Below are 14026 nucleotides of genomic sequence, written 5' to 3'. Positions count from 1 at the left end.
GACAAAGAAGGTCAGGCTGATGGGATTGTACGACCCTTATCTACCATCACAGAAACAACAGTATAGATTTATTTTGTTATAAAATATATTTGTTCCCATATGAGAATATATCAAAGCAGACTGGTGTTTTCAACTGGTGGATATTGCTATTAAAGATCAATATACATTGTACACTTACTATTTTTTCTGTATCAGAAAATCACTGTGTTTACATGGGTGGATCGGCTCATTTCAGATGGTAACATAATATTTCATAACCCCTAAAAGAAGGAAAACAAAGAGCCACGTGCTCTATTCCCACACCCTAAATTTGGCTTTTACAAGTCTACGATACAAGTGCGCCAGACCACGTAAACTATGACGTGAAAAATCACAAACTGTATTACTCACAATATATTTTGTAACCCTTCAACATGTCATCACAGCTGTCAGGTGAACCTGTTGAACGTATCTGTAGAAAACTAGTTGTAGAGACATTAACAGAATCTGATTTTGATAGTTTTCCCGTTTTTTGTTGGCGTGACACTTTACTTTAATTTCCATCTTGGACACAACTTGTTCTCTTGGGAACAGTCTACATGTACAAACCACGGAGGACAGCTTAGTTTTAATTCACAATTTTCGTTATTTACACACAGACTAGTTTAACACATTTGACCAAATTACTCATTCACAACTTTAAATGTAAGACATTTATAGGAATTGTCTTTTTCCTTTTTTATTCCCCTCCCTTCCTCCAAACAGGTGTGTCTCATATTTGACATTTAGATCCTCAGCAGCTGCTGGCATGAACATTTTGATTCCCTTTGTCAATTTTTCTTAAGTTTGACAACATGCACCATTATTTCTTTACCCCATTTCTGGGTAGTATTGTTGTTTTTATTGTTGTCCTTTTTATTTGAAGCTCCTCTTTGGTGTTGGCGTCCCAAAAACGATTGGATTGAGATTGCCAGTGTTCCCCAGTTTTGCTTTGAATCTGTATTGGGCTTTGTTAAAAATGAAATAAAACTCTTCTTTTTACGAAACAATGGCTTTGTTTTGACTGATGAGTAAAATGAGTTCACGTTAGTGGTGTTGCTGTGTTGGCAGTTTTGGCCAAACCGACAGTATGTAACCGATTCTATTCTCTTAACTAGAGTAACTGTAGCTTAAGAGGGTTGTTGTCAACTACAATTACTGCAATGAACTTATTGCTCTGAAACAGTTGCTTCAAAAACGGGGATTAGTGCTGCAGATTTGGTAAACTGATGTTAAAACAAGATGAAGTCGGTCTATTATTGAATGTTGGCAATAACATCTACACATCTGTCTGTGATAATACAGCAATTAACTTTAAATTCATGGGAATCACAAATCCTTTGCCATATCCATACATGGAAATTCCCACTACTAGATCTGAAACACATTCCTCCACAAATAGTGGTGCAGTTGCTGCAGGAAAGCCATTTAACTGTAAAGGAACATTCGTATATAATTACTGCTAAAATCGGCATCCAAAACATGCCAAGCTAAACATGAGATTAATGCAGTGTTGAACACTCCAAAAGTGACAGCCTACCTCCTTGACCTTGATTTTGATGGAAAATGAGGTCAAGGGGAAGGGCTGATCCAAAGGAAAATGAATTCAGTGATTATCCTAGCAATGTAACAGACCTAACTATAGCAATCCCTGAACACACTTTGATACAGTTAATATATCTTTTAATCTTGGTTTAGAGAGGCAATACGTGGACAAGAAGCAGACTTTATTACAGCATCATATTGTTCAGAGTTCAACTGTGGGGTTAAGAGCCTGTGGTTGAAAATTCAGTTACATTTGAATGATCTGTGCTGAAGTATCCCTGCGATTTATGGGTTGGGCTTATCACCTTTCATTTTCATAAAGGAGATCCAGGGGGTGCCTTACTATAGAGAATTTCACGAGTTCCTATATTATAACAACTATAATATGAGAACACTATAAAGTATATTAACTACTTGGAAGCATCTATAAGAACGATAAGATACTTCCAAGTAACTTCTCAAAACTGACTTCTGCTAAGTTTTGATACAGCTGATCTTCCAGCATCATAGATTCAGATCTCTGAACAGGTTTGAGGTTTTCCCCCAGCATAGAGGTGCATTACAGACATTTACTGGTGTACAAACCAGTTTTTGCTGACTGACAGCCAGTGTTGTGAAATGGTTTTGATGTTTGAAAGGCCTAAACTTGGTGAGCATGACTGTCATACCAGATGTAGAAAGCAGAACACACTGTCAGTTTGGAACTTTTTCAATAGATTATATCTGTTAGCACATGTACTAGCTAGTGGAAAATTACCATGGAGGTTTACAGAAATGCTGAAAGATGGCCTCGTTGACATTTTAGGGGAAAATGTTGTTTCCAGTGACTTTGCATTTTGTTTCAGAAATTCATGACACTGTATATTTAGCATATCAAATCATATTCTTGATTGTAGTACCTGAGTAGAACTGAATATGTTGACTTTGAGTTGATGGTGTTAGTTCACGATTTTATTAATAGACTGAAAATGCTTGCAGCTGGATGTGGGATGTCTTGCATTTGAATATAAAGTGGCCATGCATCTCCAAGCCTGAGGTCAAAGGTTTGATCTGGGAAACAGTGAAGTGCCCAGACACGGGTGGCGAATGATAGTAGTAGTAGTGTGGGTGCTGGTCAGACAGAGCTGAGCCTGAAGGCGTAGCATAACAAGGATGCCTACTAGGTGTAGTGTTTCCTTCAGGACGAAGACCTGAGGACAGACCCAGAAGACACTAGGGAGTATACGTCTCATAGCTGGCTTTTAATGCTTTTTTGTCTCCCGGAGGGAAACATGGAGGTTGGACGACAGGATGGTCTGGTAACCTTTGTCTTGACTGTTCAACCTAATGACCCAGGCTCAGATAAGCAGTAGAAAATGAACAGGCAGATGCAATTCTGTGACTGATGCATTTTAAAATAAAACATTAGTGTTCAATATTGATGTAATAGTAATTTTCTAAAGATACTAATCAAACCTAACCTATGAACCTGTATATTTAGATATGGAAATACAGTATATGAATATATATTTTTTTCATTTTTCTGCTGTAGATAGTTTTTTTACACCTGGACAAAATTGTCCAGTTTCCTCAAATTTTTTAATGCCGCATGGCACACCATACCAAGATCTGTCAAGTCTTCAGCTAAAAGCACTTTGGGAATCACCTTGTTGGTGAACAAATACTTTTTTACGTCTGTCAAACTGTCTTATCGTTGCCATTTGTCATAGACTCAACTGATGAAATGGGAACAAATTATGAGTGTTTGTGACATAGGTCAGAGTTAAGTAGCTTAACAAACAAACAACAAAAAGGGAATTCCTCTGTGAATGGTACCATGTCCAAAGGAAAACTTTGAAAACTCTGAAAGGCATCCAGAAAACATGGAGAACCATTGCACAAGACCACTTTTGCACAGTGCTGCACATTAACTTAAATATAACTACAATAATTGTCGATCGGTAAAAAGTGTTTTGAAATTGCTTCTCTGCAAATGTACTTCATCTGTAACTTACCACTTGTTGTGGCTACAAGTAGAAACCAGAAAGATTCTTGTTTCAAAAATCTTTCAAAGGTTTGGAATCACTACTGTGTGTTAAAAATGTTATTATTCCTGCAGCCCTGTGCCTAAGTTGCAGTGCATGCTGCATGACTTTTCACTGCATACGTGGGGCAACGCTTGTACATTGTGCAATAGAGAAAAAAAGGCACATTGTCAGCGGTAAACCACACCTCCTGGACAGTCGTATCTGCTCAAAAGGGACTCAGTTCAAATCAGTATATGGCATTTAAAAAAGTGAAGCATTTCATGGTATGCCAGCTTAACTCAATTATTAATCATCTAAGCTATTGTGGTGGCACATAAGGAGAGTCTGGTGTTAATGGCCTCCTACATCTGTGATTAATAGTCATAATCTATGGAAAATATTTAATGAAAGAGCCTCGGAGTTTACATAAGCATGGAATCAGTGGGTTGACAAATTATACAGCATGTCCTACATAAAAGTAAAAAAACTGGACGATACCTAACTGATATAATTTGCCACGCATGGAGCAACAAGAGTGAAATATCGCTCTCTTTTTTGCCTTTTATTTCAATTGTGGACACTGTAATAAATAGAATCATTCAATTCTTTTATATCTCTGATTCTTTTAGAAGGGGAATTCTTCCTCTTTTAGGTCAGATGCTCTGACTGTAATGTAGCCATACTAGTTACAGAGCCATAAAGAATGAGGTTTAGAGATAAGGCAATGGGTTCAGACGGCTTATCTTATAAACCCCTGATAGAGGGAGCAGAGGCTCCGGCATTGCACAGCACTCTGTTAAATATTCACAGATATATCTGAAGCACTGATGAGAAGCTCAAAGAAAGAGATCTCAGGGAAGTAATTAGGCACCAAAGTCCATCGGTTTACCCTCTCGGAAAGTATTACGTTTGTCATGATCACATTTCATACTAATTTCAGTCTACACATATAATTTATTTTAACATTAAGCCTTTTTTTTATGAATAAAACCACAGTTTTTTTTATTTTTTTTTGTAGGGTCGGAAAAATACCAGTGGGTATTTTTCACTGGTACTAGTTTTTATTTTTCTGTCACTCTAAATAAACTGCCTCGTATTCTCAAACACTTTGAACCTCTAATCACATTTCATGGCAAATGTAGAACTCCATTCTCCAGCTTTTTCAGATAAGATGTAATCGCGAGCGTACATCCACAGAGTAGCTTAGATTCACTGAGATATCTTAATCATCTGGATGAGCGCCATCATTTAAACTGCCGAGAATCTGGAACGTGGACTGGTGAAGAGTCATGTACTGGCCAGCAGTGATAATTCAGAAAATGTGCTTCCCAGTATGAGGCTGAGTAACCTCTAAGTTAATTGGCTTAAGCTTAGACGGATGGCAGTTACAATTAAATCAAACCGGGAATGTTAGACTTGGCCTCTTTATTTCCAATTAACCCCTCCAAAGGTACACACAGTACCCTGTATGTTACATGACACAAACATACTGCTTTCTTTTGGGCTGGACACATGGTCACACTGGGAATTATCAGTGTGCACAACTGTATCGAGATCTGACCGCAGTGAGAAACAGCTTAATTAGCCAGGCTGTAAACAACCGCAGCTTCCACATTAACAGGATGTCTCAAATGAAATAGGACCATCTTGTCGCATGCTGAGCTCACCATGTGGTTGCACAGCACAAGTGTGCGCACTGTAAATACTCAAGATTGTTAATCAATAATCAAGGACATTATACTGACTGAGCGACTCTTGTCAGAGTAATATGTGGTGTCTGGCAGATATGAAGGCATTTAGTCTATCTGGATCGCAATCAGTTAAACTGACAACCGAGGTGACTGTAGGTCCTTCAACTTGAAGAGATAGGCACAATTTGTTAAAGTGTGGGTGGCTACAGCAGTTATGGAAAACTCATTATAGATATTACGTCACTGATGCTTCTAAATTGGCTGTAGCTGCGGATGTGTTTTAAGTGCACAGAATAAAGTCCTGCACAAATCGTACAATTGGTTACATTCAGATTTTGGATATGATGATTGCAACACCAAAACTGTCTTGCTGCATCAGCCAACCAGGTCATGGACTGCTGCTCCTATTGAAAATCTGATACAGTTTGAAATTCTTTCTTCATAATTCAAAGCAGCCTCAAACTTTATTTCTCTGTCCATCGTGCTTCACATGTAGACAGGGTTTTGATGCTGGTCTGCTCTGCTGTTATTCCTCTAAACACAGAATTGTGCATTTTCCTCCAGCTGTCCATAAACTATTGTGACCGAAGAGTCATGGAACTAGTATGGACAGCAGTTACCTTTATTTTCCCTTGTGCAATTGGCAAACACAAAGGCAATCCAGTTATTATAAAGGACACTTTACTTATTTGAAAAGTGGTCATAAATGTATTTCTCTACATTACTGCTGGGACTTGGGGGGTGAAAGCCAGTTTCTTGTAATCTAGGCAGTTTGAGCAGTAGCAAGCTTTAGGCAGGTCACAAAGCAGTCATCGGTAACTGTGCTTTTACAGATTTCTGTGAGAGAAAGCAGACACATAAATAAGTTCATCTGTAAAGGGCTGCCAAGTTCAGTGCAATCTTGGTTATGTTACTTCTGTTCCAGCAGTAGATTCCGCAGCTCTCAAATCCAGCCAAAGTGTTGCCCTGGATTTGAGCTTAATGTCACTTTGAAGAGTAAGAATCTCATTCTCAGCAGCAGAGCTATCCAGGTGGAACATTAAAACTACTGAAGCAGTGCAATCCACATCGATACTTTCACCAAATTGAAAACACAGATAGGCAACACAAGGCTCAGTGAAGCACTTCTCAGATACTGACAAGATGTTCTGAATTTGATCCTCACGCTGTGTGAGGACTTACACTTGCATGATTTACTATTGCTGGAGCACCATGGGTTGTGGTGGAGATGAGTTGTAACAGGGGCAATTTTTGCAAAAAAGTAAAATGGTAAATGGCCTGTATTTATATAGCGCTTTACTAGTCCCTAAGGACCCCAAAGCGCTTTACATATCCAGTCATCCACCCATTCACACACTGGTGATGGCAAGCTACATTGTAGCCACAGCCACCCTGGGGCGCACTGACAGAGGCGAGGCTGCCGGACACTGGTGCCACCGGGCCCTCTGACCACTACCAGTAGGCAAAGGGGGAAGTGTCTTGCCCAAGGACACAACGACCGAGACTGTCCAAGCCAGGGCTCGAACCGGCAACCTTCCGGTTACAAGGCGAACTCCCAACTCTTGAGCCACGATCGCCCACGCCCATGCTCCAAAAAGTGTGAAAAATGTTTTCACCTTGTGTAAACCTTTAACTGACCCATAGAACTTCTTTTGTGCTAATTTTTCTAAAAAACATTCTGAAGACATGATGTGACTACCACTCACATAAGCGCATTTCTTTCGGTTGCAAACCCCTGGCATTGCCAATTATTATTATATATTTGAAAATTACATTTAGCTCATCAACAAAATCTTCTTCAAAACTTTACTCTCAAAATTCTGACTTTAATGTCAGAATTCTGAAAAGACGAGGTTCCCAGTTTGTGGCCCGAATCCTCTTCCATACTCACAGTATTCTAATTTGGAAAGCTTTGTAACTTTTGTGAATCATTGTGCAATGCTGCTTTAAAGAGTCCATCTGTATTAAGGCAACACTTGGAGGTAAGAGAAATGCAGTTTAAATGTTGAGAAAACAAAATAACAGTGATTCTTTTTGTTTGAGGAACAGTAAGTTTAGGATATTTTGACTTCTGCAGTACCAACCTAGCTAGCTAAGTGCTGTATTAACTTAGCTGGCTAACTAGCGAATTAGCCAGCTAACTTAGCCAGCTAACTAGCCAATTATGATCAATTAGAGCAGGCCACTGATCATAATTAGCTGAGACTTGCAACAACTTGTTATTGTACTGCCTAGCGTGTTAGCTCAAGTATTTCCAAGCGTTATTTATAGCACATATGGAAACCACACACTGGAAAATGCTAATACACCTTGCTACTTTACAATTCTGTTACATATTAACTACATTTTAAGGAAATTTTCAACTCTGCGATAAATAAAGGACATGTTATCTTTTCTTATTTTGCCTTATCTTACTTCTTGCAATACATTGGGTGATTCCCACCAGTTGGACACCCTTGTTGTGACTGATTATGGATCATCACGTCTAAAATATAACGTTGATTGTTTCTGTAGCGTCTAAATTTGTACAAGTGAAAGGCTTAATTTGGATTTGTTATATTTTTAAAACCATAAACAGTAGTATCACATCCATATGGAGACTTGGAAATCAGTGAAACTACGGAAACTGTAGATTATAAAAGCCATAGAGTGGTTAGCGCAGGTGCTTGGGTTAGGGTTATGGGTATGAATCTGCAACCTAGAGCCTTTCCATGTGGAGTTTTCCTTTCACTGTCTAAAGACATAAATGTTAGGTTAATTGGTGATTCTGAATTGGCTTAAGTGTGAACATGAATGGTTGCCTGTCTCTTATAGTCCTGTGATGGACTGGTGATCTGTACACTGGGTGTACTGTATCTCTTGCCCTAATAGGTGGAATAGGCTTCTGCAGCCCCACACTGTATAAGTGGTTAATAAAATGGATGTAGGATGTAGTTTGAAAACTGATTCATTTTTTGCAAGGAGTGCATGAAACAGGAAATATATTTTTATGTTTGTCAAAAAAAGCTGACAGGTGACACAACGCCCAATCTGGATGAAGCAGATCCAGAGGCAGTTTTACATAGCACTTAGTTTCTAAATATGATGAATATTTTAAGATTCGAAGCTATGCTTTCAGGGGTGTTTAAACGCAGGGAGGTTCCAGCCCGAGTGCAATGCAAATCCATAATGCTGTCTCCACACTATGTTCAAAGATAATGCTTGGGGCAGTTATCTAATTGCTAATGCACAATGTGAGTGTTTCAATAATTAACGAGGCAGGGTTCACCCAGCTGCGATGACATCAGCTCTGATTAGTAAATGTGTCAAAGTACTGCTATATCAGAGCAGACAACACCATAAATCACAATTCTATTAGTGCTGAATTTATTCATTTCACAGCAAGTCTGTCATGACAAACTAGAAACAGCAAATGCAACAGAATCACTGATGACTCTGAAGCAGGGAGCATAGACTTGACTTTAGTAGGAGTAACAAGTCTGCCAGAGTCAATGGCATTTTCTATTTACTACTTTGCTGCTGGAGTCATTTCCTCATTCAAAGCTTAATGTAAAGTTATGAAAAGTCAAATATTTTCAGTTTCTGTTGTTATTTATATATGTGTGAGAAGTTGGTAGAAACAGTATGTACTTTCAGATATCGCAACACCAATGTTGAGCATCCTTACATGACCACACAAACCCAGAACATATTTCAACATTGCATAACCATTGGCTGGCGGTCTTTTCTCAGCGGCTAGTCATAGTTGAAAACTAGTTTCAAAATTTGATTTAAACCAACGTTAAGGACGATACCATGAAGTCGGTTCATGGTGCTTCTTAAATGTTGCCTGGACTTCCTTTTTAAACTTAAATTATTTCATAACATTTGTATGAAATAATTTTTTATACACTGGTTCCCAAAGTGAGGGCCTGGGCCCCCTGGTGGGCAGTTACATATTTATTAAAAAAATAAAAATAAAATAAATGTATATATATATATATATATATATATATATATATATATATATATATATATATAAGTGGCAGCAGCACTCTTGACTTTGGGAATTAAAAAAAATTCTTGACAGAAAGAACAGGGGAGAAACTTATCCAGCTAAATAACAGTGTGCTTGAGTTTATGATGCTAACATAATGAACAGAGACGGGATAATTCTGACTCAAAGACTGAGATGCAATAGAATTTATGTGTCCAAACCTGTAAACAGCTTAAAGGCATTGTTATTTATAATACAAACAAACAAAACAATCCATCCATCCATTCGCTTCCGCTTATCCTTTTTCAGGGTCGCGGGGGGCGCCGGAGCCTATCCCAGCTGTCATAGGGCGAGAGGCGGGGTACACGGTGGGCAGCACGGTGGCATGGTGGTTAGCACTGTTGCCACACAGCAAGAAGGTCCTGAGTTCAATTCCACCATCAGGCCGGGGTCTTTCTGTGTGGAGTTTGCATGTTCTCCCCGTGTTTGCGTGGGTTCTCTCCGGGTACTCCGGCTTCCTCCCACCGTCCAAAGACATGCAGTTTGTGGGAATAGGTTAATTGGATAATCCAAATTGCCACTAGGTGTGAATGTGCGAGTGAATGTGAGTGCGAATGGTTGTCTGTCCCTGTGTGTTGGCCCTGCGACAGACTGGCGACCTGTCCAGGGTGTACCCCGCCTCCCGCCCTATGACAGCTGGGATAGGCTCCAGCGCCCCCCGCGACCCTGAAAAGGATAAGCAGAAGCGAATGGATGGATGGATGGACAAACAAAACAAAACAGGCGCCAGTAATGCTAAACTATATGTACAGAAGTTATTTGTTCACAGTGATGTACCCACTATATTAGTTGTTATTGTTTGAACAATGACACTTAGTTAATAATTATGTTTTTTTTCTCGTCTTTGACTTTCGACATAAATATAATTCCATCTGTAATCCATCTGATTCACTGAGTTTTATACAATATGACCATTAATTTTTTTTATTGAGGTCACATAGCAGGAGACCCAAGGACTGTTTTCGCACAGACCTCATTAGAAGTAAAAGTTGTATTTCAATCATAAGAGTCGCCCCCTGCAGGCCATTAGAAAGAATGCACGTTTACACGGATTAGGTTTTGTAAAAACCTGCAAGCTGCATACATCTTATAAACGATATTCCAAATTATTCTACAAATGATATTTGTCGCTGACTTTCCTACATAGTCCATGCAAATGAAAGTTAATATACTTTTCAAGTCATCAACTGTTAGAGCACAACTAAAATGTTATTGAACAAACCTCCCAATTTTTTTGCAAAAATGGCATAAATAAAAATGCATTGTACCAAATTAACATTTTATTGGTTGTAAAGAACTGAAAATGGTCATTTGTTGGATTTGAAGCATTAGGAGGTCACAGGCCAAGTTATAGGTTAACATAGGATCCCTTCTTTGATATAACCTTTACAATTCTTCCATCCATTGAACTTGTGAGTTTTTGGAGAGTTTCTGGTTGAATGCCTTTAGAAGATGTCAGAATAGCCTTCCACAGCTGCTGTTTTGATGTAAACTGCCTCCCACCCTCATAGATCATTTTCTTGAGGACGCTCCAAAGGTTCTCAATAGAGTTGAAGTCAGGGGTGGATAGGATGAGTTTCTCTCCTTTTATGCCCATAGCAGTCAATGCCACAGAGGTGTTCCTTGCCGCATGAGATGCATTGTATAACATAACTGAAAGAGGTCAACTACTCCACTACTGTTACCACTCAAAATCAAAGTTATAGTTTTCTTAAACTCTCAAAAGATATTCAATAGTGCAACGATGCATAAAACTTGCTCATACACTGTAAAATCGAATTAGTTCCCAGAACTCAAAAAAATTGAGGAAACTCGTTGCCTCAGAAAAATTGAGTAAAGCTTAGCTAAAAATGACTAAATTAGGACAACTTATTTATTTTGAGTACTCTGTACAAGCTCATTTGTTCCCAGAACTCTTACGCTTACTTAAGGTGACTGTTAGGACAACTTATACATTGCAAGTCAGCAGTATTAAGAATAACTTGATATTTCTCACTGTACAGTGCTAATTGTTTACTTACTGACAAACATTTCAAGTTCAACTAAATGAAAAAACAATTTGTGGTAACCTGAATATGATTAAAAATAATTAACAACACTTTTTGTAATGATGTTAAAATGAGCCCAACTTTTATTTTCAAACACAACAAAGTATAACAGCCAACATACTGGACACTGTTCTGCTGAACAACAAACAATTATATTGCCATCACGGTTATAATTTCACAATGAAACAAAGTCTCAGATGTAATCATTCTGAAAATAAGTTTAGGCCTACCACAAGTTTGTTTTGTACTTACATTACTTATATAATCAAAATAAAATATTTGTAGTTCTGTCACAAGTGCAGTCTCTAAATTAAACAACACATTTGTTTTGCATTCCAACACAGGAGCTGGAATGTTGTATTATTTTAAGGATGGCTTGTTTCCAATCCAGGCATTACTGCCTGAATGACTGTCATGGATCCAATGACCATGACATTGGATCCTGCGGAAAGAGGGCGGCTGGGTAACGGTGAGGAGGAAGCATAGTCCTAAACAGAAGCCCCAGGTACACCACCAACCCGTTCATGTGTCTAACCGTTTTTCCCCACTCGGTGACACACCCGCTGGGGGTCAAACTCTGGTAATTGGTGATTCTGTTCTCAGACATGTGAAGCTAGAGACACCGGCAACCATAGTCAATTGTCTTCCAGGGGCCAGAGCAGGCGACATTGAAGGAAATTTAAAACTGCTGGCTAAGGGTAAACGTAAATTCAGTAAAATCATAATTCACGTCGGCAGTAATGACACCCGGTTACGCCAATCGGAGGTCACTAAAATCAATATTGAATCAGTGTGTAACTTTGCCAAAACAATGTCGGACTCTGTAGTTTTCTCTGGTCCCCTCCCCAATCAGACCAGGAGTGACATGTTTAGCCGCATGTTCTCCTTAAATTGCTGGCTGTCTGAGTGGTGTCCCAGAAATGATGTGGGCTTCATAGATAATTGGCAAACCTTCTGGAGGAAACCTGGTCTTGTTAGGAGAGATGGCATCCATCCCACTTTGGATGGAGCAGCTCTCATTTCTAGAAATATCGACAAATTTATTAAACCCCTCAAAACATGACTATCCAGAGTTGGGACCAGGAAGCAGAGTTGCAGTCTTACACGCCTCTCTGCAGCTTCTCTCCTCCTGCTACCACCCCAAAAACCCATCTCCATAGAGACTGTGTCTGCTTCCAAAAAGACAAAAAACAAACTAAAAACCAGCAACAAACAACTTAAACAATCACAAAGAAAGAACAATACAGTATCCACATCTGAACCAAAGAGTAAAACAGTGAAATGTGGATTATTAAATATTAGGTCTCTCTCCTCCAAGTCTCTGTTAGTACATGACTTAATAATTGATCAACAAATTGATTTACTCTGCCTTACAGAAACCTGGTTGCAGCAGGATGATTATGTTAGTTTAAATGAATCAACACCCCCGAGTCATTCTAACTACCAGAAATCTCGAAGCACAGGTCGAGGGGGCGGTGTGGCAGCAATTTTTCACACCAGTCTATTAATTAATGAAAGACCAAGACAGACTTTTAATTCATTTGAAAGCCTGATGCTTAGCATTGTCCACCCCAGCTGTGAAACTCAGAAACCAGTCTTACTTGTTATCATCTATCGTCCACCTGGGCCTTACACAGAGTTTCTGTCTGATTTCTCAGACTTTATATCTAATTTAGTTCTGAGCTCAGATAAAATAATTATTGTGGGTGATTTTAACATCCATGTTGATGCTAAAAATGACAGCCTCAACATGGCATTTAATCTGTTGTTAGACTCAATTGGTTTCTCTCAAAATGTAAAAGAACCCACCCACCACTTTAATCACACTCTAGATCTTGTTTTAACATATGGCATAGAAACTGAACATTTAACAGTGTTTCCTGAAAACCCTCTCCTGTCTGATCATTTCTTGATAACATTTACATTTACAATAATTGATTACACAGCAGTGGAGAGTGGACTTTATCAAAGTAGATGTCTTTCTGAAAGCGCTGTAACTAAGTTTAAGACTATAATCCAGCCACTGTTACCATCGTCAATGCCCTGTACCAACACAGAGCAGAGCAGCTATCTGAACGCTACCCCAACAGAGGTCGATTATCTTGTTAATAATTTCACCTCCTCACTACGTACGACTCTGGATACTGTAGCTCCAGTGAAAACTAAGGTCTCTAATCAGAAGTACCTGACACCGTGGTATAATTCTCAAACACGTACCCTAAAGCAGACGACTCGTAATCTGGAGAGGAAATGGCGTGTCACAAATTTAGAGGATCATCATTTAGCCTGGAGAAATAGTTTGTTGCTTTATAAGAAAGCCCTCCGCAAAGCCAGAACAGCTTACTACTCATCACTGATTGAAGAAAATAAGAACAACCCCAGGTTTCTCTTCAGCACTGTAGCCAGGCTGACAAAAAGTCAGAGCTCTTTTGAGCCAACCATCCCTTTAACGTTAACTAGTAATGACTTCATGAACTTCTTCACAAATAAAATTTTTATCATTAGAGAAAAAATTACCAATAATCATCCCACAGATGTAATATTATCTACAGCTACTCTTAGTTCCATTGATGTTAAGTTAGACTCTTTTTCTCCAATCGATCTTTCTGAGTTAACTTCAATAATTACTTCCTCCAAACCATCAACGTGTCTTTTAGACCCCATTCCTACAAAACTGCTCAA

The sequence above is a fragment of the Neolamprologus multifasciatus genome, chromosome 7 (genome assembly GCF_963576455.1).
Source record: "Neolamprologus multifasciatus chromosome 7, fNeoMul1.2, whole genome shotgun sequence".
In the NCBI taxonomy this organism is placed as follows: domain Eukaryota; kingdom Metazoa; phylum Chordata; class Actinopteri; order Cichliformes; family Cichlidae; genus Neolamprologus; species Neolamprologus multifasciatus.
The sequence above is the reverse complement of the archived record's forward strand: the minus strand, read 5'-3'. Positions refer to the sequence as shown.